Here is a 14717-nt window from a genome sequence, read left to right as displayed (position 1 = left end):
TCAACTCATTCTCTTAATCTGCACAGCTCCAGTGCCTCTGTTCTAAACAATTGTTTTAATTTGGAAAAAACCCACATAATAAACCAGGGCCATGTTCCATATCCCATGTTTCTTTCTGTGACCACAAATGTTTCTAATCGTCAGAAATGCATGTAGCCACATAGCAGGGCATTGTCTGCTCCACTATTCTGCACTCCGAGGACCTAATTTCCTTATAGAGTATGCTTCAAAGACTTATTACAGCCTACAGCTCTCACCCAGACCACAGTCTGCACTCCAGCAACTGCAGCTGTTTCAACAAGACAGTCATTACACTGAAAGAAAGCAGAGGGTGAAGACATGGTCATCACCAGTCCCTGAACCATCATCACTACACAGTGCGCCAAGGTGTCCTGCAGCACTGACTGAGAAGAACCAAGAGCCATGGCCTTTTATATTTGACTCCATTGTTATTGTCTTTTCTTTCTCCAACTACTTCATAGTCTACTTCCTAACACCCTTGGAATGAAGCAAGCCCTGTTGGGGCAGAGACAAGAAGACCCTTCACCTGCTAAGACCCAGGGGACAACTGAAAGGTAAGCTCATTTTATTTGTTTTGCCTAAGATATGAGATATGAAAAACATTTAGATATTTTAATTCGTAAATATAATCCTATAACTAAAAATCCAAAATAAAGCTATTTTTAAATCACAAATTCAAATAAACTACAGGTCATTCAATTTTGTTAATACCACCAATGAATACAATACTAATTTCTATAACTGGGAGATGCAAAATAGAAAATGTCAAAATACATAACAGCGACTATATGGAAAGTGTATTGAGAGCAGTTATACTGAGATATTGAGAGTTGGAATTCAGAGTCATTTTCTTCTTTATGTTCTTACCATGGTTTTCTACACTAAGCACCTGCTGTTACCTTTATGGTCTGGGAAAAAGAACACATGCATTATTTTTTGAGAACAAGACACCCATAAAGGAAAATAAATCATCCCACTAGTCATGCATGCCTAATTCGTTCCTGGTAGCAATTTACTAAATCTGTTATGTGCTAAGTCTCAGGTACCTACTTAGAACACAGCACACAGAACCAAGATACACACAATACAACCTGTCAAAGAGGTCATCATAGAGTTAAGTAGTAAGACATGTTACTACAACTCATGCACACACAAAAACACAAAGACACTCACGTGCATATACACACATTCACACACACATGCACATCCACATGTATATGCACACATATTCACACATTCACATGCATGTACACATGCATTCACACACACACAAACACACACACACTCTTCACACACAGCTCTACTCTTTCTTCGTTCTACAACTTAGAAGAAGCAGAAGCAGAAGCCAGTGAACTTAGACTGCACATTGAACTATAAACTGTCAAAAGAGGAGAAAGGAACAGGGATCTCCAGAGTGCTTAGAAGGAGCAGAAGATTGAGGGAGGAAAATATTAGGCTTTACAGAATTAACTAAGCTTTCAGCTAAAAGCATGAGCAGCAAGTCAATGTGTACTCCTGTTACCATGGTGACCACCTCCTTCTTCATGACTTTAATTTCAGATACAGGGAAATTTAATTCCTTGATCCCAGTAGTTACAAACCAAGGTTCTGTCACCAAGACCCACTTGAACTTCGTTCATTGTATTCTATGTATTACTTACGCAACCTCAGGCCAGTTATCAAGACTCTAAGCTTCCTTTCCCCCTCTAAGGACTGAAGGAAGAGGTGACACAGAGCATGTCACCCAGAGCCCAGAGTGGGCATGGTGGTGTGCCTGGCCTCTTGATGGTGGTTGTGCTAAAGGAAGGTACGAGATTCTCATGGCGAGATTCTCATGCAGCCCTGCAGACCAGTCACCTCCCCTGCTGTCAGCTCGGCTCCCACAACTGCCTTTTCTCAACTCTCTGTGGGCAAAGCTGTAACCACACCATGTGCAGACATTTCCAACATCTGCTCCTGTGGAATGCGCACATCTTTACTAACCCATATTTCTTCCCCCCTGGGAGACCCTGCCTTTGTTTCCCTATAATCCCATTTTGCCATTTTGCTTGTGTGCATGTGTGCATGTGTGTGAGTGTCTGCATACATCCACATCCTCATGCATATCTGTATTTGCATATGTATGCATGTTTATGTGTGTGCATATGAGGGCATTGTGTATCTGTATATCTATGCATATGCACATTTATATGTATATGTTTGTATGCATGTATTATGTTTGTGTACATGTGTATATGTATGAGTATATGTGTGCATGTATCAATATGTGTGAGTGTATATTTTTGTGTGTGCATGCATCTGCATATATGCATGTATGTGTGTACATGTGTATGTTTTTTGTGTATTCATATGTGAACATGTATATATGCAGTATATGCATGTATATGTGCATATGTGATTAAATGCATGTGTGTTTGTGTTCATCTGTGTGTGTGTATGTGTGCACATGTGGGGGGTGGTACTACCAGAGCAAGTAATGAATCTGAGTGGACTCAGATACCCAGTGAGTAAAATATCCATAGAGTCCCAAGGGCTTGGGAAAAGTCAACCACAAACAGTTCCACTTTCCTTCCACCCTGAGATCTACAGAATAATCCTTGAACTGCTTAAATTGTGGAACTGATACCCACAATGACAACATTCCTCCAGCCAACCAAAGCTCCTCATTTTCAGTCATTTTCTCAGAGAGGAGGAAGCAAGGCTTCCCAATTGGACCAAGGAATGAGATGACACCTGGGTGGAGAGTCATGGAGGCAGGAGGTAGCTGTGAAGGTGACACACAGAAGGCAGGACCCTTGCCTTCCAGGGATCACTTGACCCAAACATTGAGGCTTCAGTATATTTGTAAGCAAGCCTTTCTCTTCTCAGAGTCCTAGAAGAGCAAGAGAAACATATGCTCCACAGATTTCTGGAACTCAGCCTTTCCCTTGTGGGACTACAAAGGTCAACCATCTTCTGTGTCCCAAAGGGAAATAGTAGTTTGTGGTGTCAACCCACATGTGTTAGGCTCTTTCCTGTGTTTGGATCTGAAGCTATCAGGTCGGGAGACACTTGTCTTGTAGAGGCCGGTTGTGTAGCAATTGGACTCTACTCTGACCTTACCAAGAAAGTCTGGCTGCAGGATTACTGCAGAGAGGACATGCTTCTGACTTTTTCTTCTCCACTCCAAGCAAAACTCCAAAACCATCATGTATTTAAAAGAAAAGACCATTCTAAGTTTCTGGCCCCCGAACCAAATGCATTTTAAACTCAATTTTAAACCAAAGTTGTTTCCTCTTGAACCTATCTAAAAACAGAATCAAATCGAGTTTTCTAATGACTAATCTGGAACTAAATTTAAAAAAAAAGTCAAAGAAAAAAAAACTATTCCTAGGAATTAAATGTGCCAAACCTCAACTCTTCATGTCATTTAAGCAAAGCAATTGTGAAATATCTTCATGTCACATACTTTCTTTGTAGCAGTGTAGGCCATTGAAATCTGAAAATAATTTGATATTACTTGTGTGAAAAGTTCAGAAGTGGTAGAAGATGAAATTTAAGGCCATTAGTTAAAAGTTAAGTCAATGGTCTGGAGTAAATCAGGCAAGAGCCCAAGGTAGCCTCATGCCCGAGTTGAACATGCTAGTAGGGCCGGGTGGTGTTGGCGCACGCCTGTAATCCCAGTACTCTGGGAGGCAGAGGCAGGAGGATTTCTGGTCTACAGAGTGAGTTCCAGGACAGCCAGGGCTACACAGGGAAATCCTGTCTCAAAAAAAAAAAAATATGCTAGCAAAGGTCTTCAACCAACATCAGGCAACCAGGTCACCAGGTCACCCGGGGCCGGACAGAGGCAACAGCAAAGACTGTCAATGGACTGGGTAAGTAGGAGAAAACCAGGTAATCATGCAGAGGGCCAACCAAGACAGCCTCAAAAGTCCTGGTTTATATCCTGGAGGTTAGCAGGGAAAGAGAACAGTGTGGAAGAGAATGGGCAGTATCAAAATGACATTGATAACGCCACAAAGTTTTCTAGGTATGGAAAAGATGATAATTGACTAGTCTAGACAAGCCCAAAAAAAGTCAGGAAGTGGTAGCCAAAGTTCCCCGAAGGCTAGCCTGATAAGTGGCTAGGCTTCCCGAGGATAAGTGGGTTCTGCATATGACACATGCAGCTAAGACATTCAATGGCTGGATTAACTGATAGGTGGATGGCTGAGAAGACGAGTGAGCAAATGAGTTACTGCATGTGTGGGAGCGGGGGACTGTGTGTTTGCTCTTAACTTTTCAGGATGTATCTAGAATGTAAAGTTCTCTCGGGAAAGGATATGTCTTGAAATGACAATTTGTTACTGACCTGGTTTTTCCTCCTGCCTCTGTACTCTAATAAATCAGACATGTTCCACCTGGTGTACCTTTCCCATGGCCCAGCAGGTGTTTTTTTAAGTATAAACTCCACACAGGTGACCTGGGGATGCTGTCAGGACAATATGGCACCCACCGGCTAGCCATGCTTCTTTATTGCAGGCACAATGCTCACTCACACCTAGGGCTCCAATCTCTAGGAGCCTCATTCTTCCTCAGGAGCCGCTCAAGGAACAAGTCGTGGTACCACACATAGTCCAGTCCCCCACAATGCCTTGTTTGTCTCAACATAATCATCCAGTATCCTGCTAGTCAAAAAGGAGGCCATACTCACCCAGTCTCAATTAAGTGGTGCTCTGGATTGCCCTTGGTCCGCACACCACCCCTGTGTCTTCCCCACTGACCAGGCAGAGTTACCTACCACTCACCGTACACACACCTCCTCCCTCACACACCTTTATGTGTTTCTCAAGAACTTCTCCAGCATGGAGAGTCACTGCCCATGCATCTTCAATTGGTTTAAACCCTACCCTTGCCTGGCCTCAGATGGCCCTTCCTGGTTCGTTACTGACATTACTCAGCTGAGACACACTTTGCTCTGTACCCTTACTCTAATGTATTCCAGACCCCTGGCTGAGCTTCAACTAGTGGTTCTCATTTTCTTCTTCCACCACTTTAAGAAAAAAAATCTTTACTCAAGTAATATCAAATTATTTCAGGCCTCCACACTTGACCCTGCTCCACAGGCTGCAAGTCTGTCTCTGGAATATCACTAGATTTAAGAAGCTTAAGCTTTGAAGCAATGCCCTGGTAGATTTTCTAAACCCCATCTTCTGGCACAGATGAGCTTGCCCAACCCAACCTCATTTGGGTTTCAAGAAATTTGCAGTTGTATGAGTCTCACGAGAGCTTGCGATATGCGCAGATAGTCAAGAGGAATAGGAAGAAGGAAGCACACTTTACAACAGCCCAAATGCAGAACTCTAGGACTCACTTGTGCATGGGAGCCCAAATGCAGAACATGCTTCTGCATGGGAGTCCAAGGGAGGACTCAGAGATGTCTTCATACAAAAACATAGAAGGCTTCTACCCAGATGGAGGCAGTGTCTGGCTGCAACGAAACAGCACAAGGGAGTTCTGGGAGTGACAAGACTATTCTGTCATCTGAGACCATGGCGGTCACACAAATTCAGAAATGTGTTACAATAAATAGAAATGACAGTGAACATTTTAAGCAAATTGTACAGCACACGTTTTAATTTATTATTTGTGTCTGGCTTGTGGTAGAAGACAAGTTCTTGTTATGATCCTCCTGCCTTCACTACCTGAGTACTGGGACCCTAGGTGTATGCCACGCCCTTTTAAAAAAAAATTACACCCAGCAATTTTTTTAAGTATTTTACCAGAGAGGTCAACTACTCATTAGTGATAAGTCACTCTTCTGAAACAGCCATCCGCCGGGGGCTAATCAATGACTCACCTTTTTTTTTTTCATTTGCTCAGCTCTAAGGAGAAGTAGCAGTATCAATTATGTGTTGTGGATGGAAAATGTTTTATGCTGAACAACACTATACAGTTCAAGAACATTGGCCTTCAGTCAGTGCAACACCAGACTTAACTTGTAATTTCCTCTCATGTACCTTCCAACCAGACCTTAATAAAACCAGGGCATACAGAAAACTTTCTTCAACTAATGCACCCTCACATTTGTTTTCATGTATTATTTTTATCTAATTAATTTAGTTATTTCAACTAAACCTGGCTTCAGGTGATGCAGGCAACTTGCTTAAGAGCCACAAAACTTCATGTTTTTATTGTTACTAGAGTTTTCCAAAGCAGTCAGTCATTTCATCATTTGACAAACTTTGACAGGTTCATAACTCGTTTCTAGACTTTTAGGGATTAGATGGCTACATAAAAACCCATCTACAGGGACCCTAACTTCCCTTCCACAGTAACTCTCCCAGTGTTTCTTTACATTAAGTGAATTTCCATCCTCACTGGATTCTGTAACAATCCTAATTGAAACCCAGGCTCAAGTGAGATAGGATTTAAGTGAGTTGTTCTATTTTCTTTTATTTCATTTCATTTTATTTACACTTCAAGTGTTATCCCCTTACCCACTCCCCCATCCCAGAAACCCCCATCCCATCCCACCCCCCTTCCCACTGCTTCGATGAGGGTGTGCCTCTACCCACTCACCCACTCCCACCTCCCTGGCCTCAGTTCCCCTACGCGGGAACCTCTATTCAACCTTCATAGGACCAAGGACCTCTCCTCCCATGGATGCCTGACAAGGCTGTCCTCTGCTACATATGCAGTCGACATGTGTACTCCTTGGTTGATGGCTAAGCCCCTGAGAGCTCTGGGTGCTGTTCTTCCAATGAGGTTGCAAACCCCTTCAGCTCCTTCAGTCCTTTCTCTAAGTCCTCCATTGGGGAATTAAGTGAGTTCTTAACAGAGGCCAGAGGAGTACCACGATCAAAAGCCACCTAATTCTCATCTGGGTGATGAAAGACTTTCAGTGTAGGGAAGTTGCTATGTCTGTGACAACGGAGCTCAGAGAGGGCAGAGGTGACACAGCCAAGCGTTGCTGTTTGGGGTTCTTGGTTTGTGTTTTTAACACAGATCATGTAAAAACAAACAGGGCATAAGAGCTCTCCCTTTATTAGTGTTCTGAAAAGCCTTGCTCCTCGGACAGTTCACACACACTGCATGTTTACAGCGTGTCTCTATTTTGCATAACAATAATTGGTACATGTAATCAATGAAAAAAATGACTGAAATGCAGGGCTGGGGAAAGTCCTAGTCAAGTGTTCATGCTACATTAGTGTCCAGACTGAACCAATGCGCTCTCTACACATAGTCTTAGAGGGGTCAGAGTCTAAGCTTTGGTTTTAGAAAAAGAAGAAAGAGCTTCTGGGGCTGGAGAGATGCCTCATTGGTTTAGCGCACTTGTTGCTCTTGCAGAGGGCCCAGGTTCGATTCCCGGCACTCACACAGTCATTTACAAATATTTCTAACTCTATTTCCAGGGTATCTGATGCCATCTCTGAGCTCCTCCAGTACCAGGCACACACATAGCACACACAATACACACATACAGGCAACACACCTGTATACATAAAAATAAATAAATATTTTTTAAAAGCTTTTTGTTAAAGGTAAAATCGTTTCCTTCATTCTCTGCTTTCATAGAGGGAGCAGTGTGCCATGAGGGGAGGTTACTAGTGGCTAGACTAAAATAAAATAAAATCAATTAAAAAAATCAAAATTAAAACCAAGCGAGCAGGAAATACGGAGCCTCCAATCACTCACACCCAAGCCTCCAGCTCTTGAAAAGCACTTGGCCAGTTTCTTCCATGTCCACTCCTGGGTCTTTCTTTCCTCCTTGAAGGAATTCCAGTGATTAGGGACCAGATGCTTCTTCTACTCCATGCCATGAAATCTTTCCAGGCCTCGCTTACCAAATTTTCACTGAAACACCTTAAATCAGAAGTTCGAAGAAAGCTTTGCCCAGAGACAAATATCATCCTGAAAATGAGAAAGTCTGAACTCTTCAGTAAATACGTAAATCCTTACCACAGGCAAATAAGGTGTCTCTGCTGAGATGCTACAGTCCTAAGGAACACACTGGTGAAAACCTAACTATGAAGTAAAGCTGACATTTGTGGGAGGGAGAGGAGCTATCAATAATCAACCATCCAGCTGTGAGAACCTGTTGCTGTGTCTGTGGCCTTGAAGAAAGCAGGCCATGGAACTGACAGAACTTCTTTTATCTTCTTGGCTTCCCTTCCTCTTGCAGGTGACTCTGCTCTCGGCAGAAGCCAGTGGGATCTCCCCTGGCCGACTCTGGTTCTACATCAGATGCAGCAGCACTGATGGGTTTGATCAGACACATACATACTACCCTGGGCTCACATGTGAATGTCTACTGAAGTCATAAGCCACAGGGGGGGAAATAGGGCAGAGCAACTGGCCTTGGTGGAGATAAAGACAGACAAACAGACAGAAAACAGAAAAGAAAGAAGGGAGTGAAAGAGAGAAAGGGAGGCAAATGAAGGAAAGGAAGAAGGGAAGCAAAAGAGAAAGGAATAGCAGAGGGAGACAAAGATATAGTCACAATTATGAAGTTGAAAATATATAGTTCAAGCCACTGTGGGAAGAAACAAAAGCCACTACAGCAAAAACAAAAGAAAGCAAAACATGCTGTCCTGCCTCTCCAACCAGCAAGTCTAAGTGCCTCTCAGCCCACCTGTTTCCCAGTGTGTTTCAAATTCCCACAACGCCACAAAGGATGCAGCAATGGGCTCACGAGACTAGAGCAAGCCACTCTGTCCAGGAAGGTGTGTGGCCAGGGAGCACCCTCTCCTGTCACATAAGCCCACTCTTGCTTTCTGAAAGGTCACATACTCTAGGCTCTGAGTTTGTGTGAGAGTTGGGCTGGGTCTGTGACCTACCAATAGCCACTGACATGTGGGGAAACAGGCAACTTTACTAGGTTGTGTTATTATTACAAATTAACCATATGCTGGGTCTTTGAGACCCAGAAGACTAATATTAATATTATTAATAATAATAATAAACTCCTATTTAGGCAGCCTCTGAGTGGATTAGAACGTGATCTTACTCAATCCCATCCCCCTTACAGAACAATGTCATCCTCCCTTACCTGGCTTTGCTTTTTTCTAGTGTACATCAGCCACAGATTATCAAACCTTTTTTAGTCCTTGAGGTTCTAAGGCCATTGAAGTCTCCAAATGCCACCCTTCCTGAGACCTGAGTCAGCTTGCCTTACCTCCCTGAGAGAGCCTCTGACCTCCGCCGCCTTTGGGAGACCCTTCCTCACTAACTGCCCTTTCCTAAATGGTGGGGTCGAGAACAGGACCCCAGCTCCCTGCGGCTTTTGTGGCTTTCTCCCCCCCCACCCCCCGTTCCTCCCACCGCCGTTCCTCTTAGTTTTAGAGTTTCTTGTACATTTTGGTGTGCCCCTGAGGCCCCAGCGATGTTATTAAACTATTATTGCCTAACAATATTCCCATTAATCACCATGACAGGTGGAAAACAGCCCTGGTCATGTTCTCTGAACTCACCGTCAAACACTCCCAAGGCTAAGGGAGATGACGCCAGCCATGAATTAGTCCTAAGAGCTTCTGTTTCAGCCCCGCCCCTTCCTATTGCTCTCCACTGTGGGGCCTTTTTCTTGTCACAAGACTCCATACTTCTCTACAGAGAAATTCCTCAAGGAATTGTGGGAAATGGTTTTCTGTTGACAGACACCGTATAATGATGATAAACGATGGAGAAGTTAGACCCTCTAAAAGCCGTATTCTCTGAACAGCCAATTTCCAAAGGCGCGGAACACTCCGCGCCCCTCCCCCTCCCCCGCCGCTACAGCCACCACAAACTGGAAAAAACCTGGAAAAAATTCTCTATCCGACCTCCTCTCGAAGATTAGGACTAAGAAGTGATGCTAAACAGAAAATGTAAATCACCTGTGAGGTAATATGCCTCAAATGACGCCTTGGGAGTGTTGAGGGCGCATAAGCAGTTGCTCTACAGAAGAGCTTTGTTTTGACTGAACTATGAAGTGGGTGTTGTTCTGTTTGCTTTCTCTGAATAAGTTATAGCTTGGAGTGGGAGTTCCTCACAACGGTCAATGCCTTTCTCTGAACAGATGGAAACTTTAAGTGCAGGCATGCTAGACTGCTCTCTAAGTTAAAACCATTTGGTATGTGGGGTCTCTCTCTCTCTCTCCCTCTCTCTCTCTCTCTTTCTCTCTCTCTCTCTCTTCCTTTTTTAATTGAGAAAAAGATTTTTCATACGATATATTCTGATCACGGTTTTCTCTCCCCAACCTCCTCCCAGATCCATCCCACCCCCCCTCTCACCAATTCCCCTGCCTCTTTCTCTCTTTACAAAGAAAACAGGCAATATATATAACACTAGAACTTTTTTGAAAACACAAGAAACATATGCACATAAACAAATAACCCATAAAATCACAAGATTAGAACTGTAAGATACAGACAAAAGACCAGGAAGAAAAACAAAAGGCCAAGCAAAGAAAGACAAGAGCAAAAACTCTACCAAAATCCCATTGGGTTCATTACGTTGGCCATCTGCTCAGCATGGGGTTTAACCTTAAGTTATATACTCAGTAAAACTCATTGTAGAAAACTAATTATTCCTTTGCAGACATGTGTTAATTGTTGATAGCTTCTTTGTTAGGTGTAAAAACTTGTGCCCGGTTCCCTCTCTCAGTGCTGGGCCCCTAACTGGCTTGAAATTGTGCAAGCCTTGTGTGTTCTCCCTCAGTCTCTGAGTCCATACATGCGCATCAGTCCCGTTGCATCTGGAAGTCCAAATAACTCAATTATTATCTCAACTCTCTCTCTCTCTCTCTCTCTCTCTCTCTCTCTCTCTCTCTCTCTCTCTCTCTTCCTTTTTTAATTGAGAAAAAGATTTTTCATACGATATATTCTGATTATGTTGATCAGAATCAACCAAAGCAATATTGAAACTTGCCCTGAGAAGCACAGGGAAATTATTCAAATCTCTGCCACATCACCACCACCGAAGAATGCGAAAATCTTTTCAGAAGGTGATTCATCACAAGCTTGTTGAGTGAGTATATTCTACTCCACTGATACCATTAAAAAAGGAAACGGAAAGGATTTCAGAAGGAAGACTAGCCCTGAGCCAAGCACAGTACGACATCCCCATAACTCAGCACTCTCTGGAATGAGAGAACCGCCAACTCAAAGCCACCCTGAGCTACACAGGGACTTCCTGAACAACCTGAGCTATATACTAAGACTCTGTCTCAAGAATTCTGAAGAAGAAAAAAGGGAGGGAAAGAAAGTTAATGTGCAAAGAGAGGGAGAGGGAAGAAAAGAAAAAGGAAGAGAAGAGAAAGGAAAATAAAAAAGAATGCCCAAAGGTTAGTTCTTACAGCCAACACTTCCCACATCTCATTTTTGCTTTTAAAAAAGGCCAAATACACCTCAAAGTCTAATTTGACAGCCACTGGCTACATGGGATAGGTTCAATTCTAAATTGCCTTAAAACAAATTTATTAATTTTTTTTTCAGTCTGCAGCCTTACTTCGAGGATTCAGTGGGCACACTTGACAAGTGGCTGCCATTTTGAAACATGTAAATGACAGAACATTCACCTTGTTCCAACTGGGCAGCACCCACAGAGAAGAGGGGTTTATTTTCCCACATAGTCATGGTCTGTTTGATACACTCATCACCAAAGCAAAATCTGGAACTCAAGGAGTTTAGAGTCCACAAGGGCAAGGCAGACAAGACACAAGCAAATGAGTGAACAAGACTGTTCTGCCGCACGTTGACTGCTGTGAAGAAAATGGAACCAAGCCTGGGGATGTGGCTCAGTTGGTAGAGGGCTTGTCTAGCAAAATTAGATAGAGCCTTGGGTGGGGTCTCCAGTGCAGAACAAATGGTGTGACGGCACACACCTGTAATCCTCGCACTCTGGAGAATCAGGAGATCAAGGTCATCTTCAGATACAACAGGAGCTCATGGGTCACCTGAAATACATGTGACTATGAGAGAGAGAGAGAGAGAGAGAGAGAGAGAGAGAGAGAGAGAGAGAGAGAAGGTCAGGAGATGGTGTGTGGATGAAGGTTGCTTTCGAATGAGGCCAATGTCTCATTCCCTGCCACCACCTCTATCTCAGGAGGTCACACTGAAGCAGAGCCTCAGAGACAAGAATGAGGCAGCCATGAATGAGTATCCAGGGACAGAGCAGCCCACCCAAAATGCAGAAGCACCTGGATATCCATGAGATACCGCTAAGGACAGTGGCAAGAGATGATATCAGCCTCTACCAGTTCCAGCAGAACCTTGTAGGTCACGAAACAGATTTCAGATTCTATTCTACGAAGAGTCAACCATAAAGTGCACAGTTTGGGAACAGTGCAGCAAGAAATACCATATTCTGTTTCTCTTGCCCTCAACGGGATGCTCAGGGTCTGGGTTTGTGGGTAGCTGCAGCTAAGAATAAGCAGAGCTTACACATCTTCAGCATCTGCTCTGAAAGTCAGGAAGAACATATGAGCAGCTCACGATCTCATACAACGCTTCACAGGAGCTGTAGAGCTCATGGGAATAAGATAGCTAGAACAGAAGAAACCCCAACCCTCCCCTACCACCAACAAAGGCAGCAGGTGGCTCAGAAGTAAACTCATATCTGGTAGTTGAGGTTGTGCAATTCAAGAAGCCACTCAGGTGGCTCAGTGGTTAAAAGCACTGGCTGCTCTTCCAGAGGTCCTGAGTTCAATTCCCAACAACTGCAGGTTGGCTCACAGCCATCTGTAATGGGATCCGATGCCCTCTTCTGGTGAGTCTGAAGACAGTTACAGTGTACTACAGTGTACTCATATATATGAAATAAATAAATCTTTAAAAAAAAAAAAAAGAAGCCACTCATCAGTGACAGAACAACAGGTCCATTTCTGAAAGAAAAGCTGTGCATTTGTTTGAATGTGTATTACTCCAAAGAGGAGTATTACTCTCAGAGATAGGAAGATGTTTGTCAAATCTCCCTTTTGCAGACACTGAATCCCAGAGAAGTTTCTTCTCCATTCCATGTGGCAAATAGTTTTCTACTCTTATCTAGATAAATTAGTGATTGTTTTAGCATCGAGTGACACTTGACTTTATTCACGAGTGGAGCAAGCACACTTACAACCTGAGGGGGAAGTGTTTGCTCTCGAGCTTCCCCGAAGGCTCCTCTGTGGGCCTGAGGTGGCTTCACTGGGAAAATGTTTGTCTCCCATGCAAGCATGAGGATCCGAGTGTGGATCCTCAGAAGTGGCACAAAGCAGGGTACGGTGCCATCTGTAAACCACTGCTCCTGTAACAAGCCAGGAGCAGAGACAAGAAGGTCGGAACGAGACAGAAGACTGAAACGGCTGTGGGCAGCTAGGCTGGCATATACAGCATCTATTTCCAACAAAGTGAAAAATTTGGACTGATGGCCAAGGTCCTCAGGCCTCTACAGCACACTGTAGTACATGCCTGTACACACACACACACACACACACACATACACACACAATCAAACAAAGGCTCTTCCTTCCTTGTCTTTTTTTCACAAGAATTCCTCACATTGTTCTTCATCTTTAAACACACTTTTGCACGGGCTGTTTTTAAGCATTATATATAAAACTCCCAGGTCTGGATTTATAGGAACCCAAAGTAAATGATAAACACTCTTTTTTTTTTTATTTTATTTTTTTCAGAGGCCTTGTTCTATTTAGATGGCCTTTTTGGTCCAAATCCTATGTTGGGAAAAAAATCTCCCTGGTCAGGGCAAGATCTGCCAAAAAAAAGCGCAAGTTCTGGTTCAATGCAACATTCTTCAATATTAGACTCCAATGTTTGTTAGCTGTGTAATGTTGGTGGAGACTGAGCTGAAAGGGATCATGGGAGGCACATGGTTAATAACGTAAATGGGAGGAAATGTCAGGAAGCCGGTCCTTCCTCAGGCCAATGGCTGTAACTGGCCGTAAAGAGAAGGTGCACTAGCTCACCCATTGTCTACACACAGAATGAAAGTAAACCACAAATCAAGATCATCAGTAATGTTACCAACTAGACAAGCATTTGTTATGTTGTTAACCAACAACGTACCTTACTAAAAGCACAGTGAAATGCATAGTTCCGAGTTTGAAATTCCAGGAACGTAAGGTAAGGAAGAGGTATTTTTGTACAGACAGTATCCACAGCTAGTAACCCTAAATGAAAACGTCTGCTCAAGACAAGCAAGCACCATAAAAATAACCCATCTTCTACTACTAAACACTTGACCAAAATCATTCTGGTTCCCAACGCTGGAATCCTGAGGTCTGGACAGAGAGATGAAATCTTGTCTCCTCCCAAGTTAGTATTTTCCATGGAGGATGTGGTTTTAGCCATTGTCAGACCCAGCTCTCATTGGAACACGCTTTCCTAGTTACCCCAGACCACTGTCAGCAGTTGCCCAAGTTGCCCCTTCCTTCCTGACCTGCTGTGCCTAGTGGTATTTTACAATAAGTCATAAATAACTCACTTCACCACTATCTCTGCTCACAGAAAGTAAGCTTCATTTTCCCTCTGTTTTGGAAAAAAAAAAAGTCCTTCGGAATAACAGAGTCCGAAGATCAAAGGACTGATCGTGTATACATGCCCAAGGCTTCTCTCCACTGACTCAGTCACAGGGAACAGCTGCTCCGAGTTCCCTTTCATAGGCTGCCATGGAATACAACGTGCCAACTGAGTCATGAGAGAAGGAGAGACGAAAGAGAAGAGTCAGGTGTTCAATGAGTCCTTCCAACGACTGTAATC

The sequence above is a fragment of the Apodemus sylvaticus genome, chromosome 4 (assembly GCF_947179515.1).
Source record: "Apodemus sylvaticus chromosome 4, mApoSyl1.1, whole genome shotgun sequence".
Lineage (NCBI taxonomy): Eukaryota > Metazoa > Chordata > Mammalia > Rodentia > Muridae > Apodemus > Apodemus sylvaticus.
The sequence above is the reverse complement of the archived record's forward strand: the minus strand, read 5'-3'. Positions refer to the sequence as shown.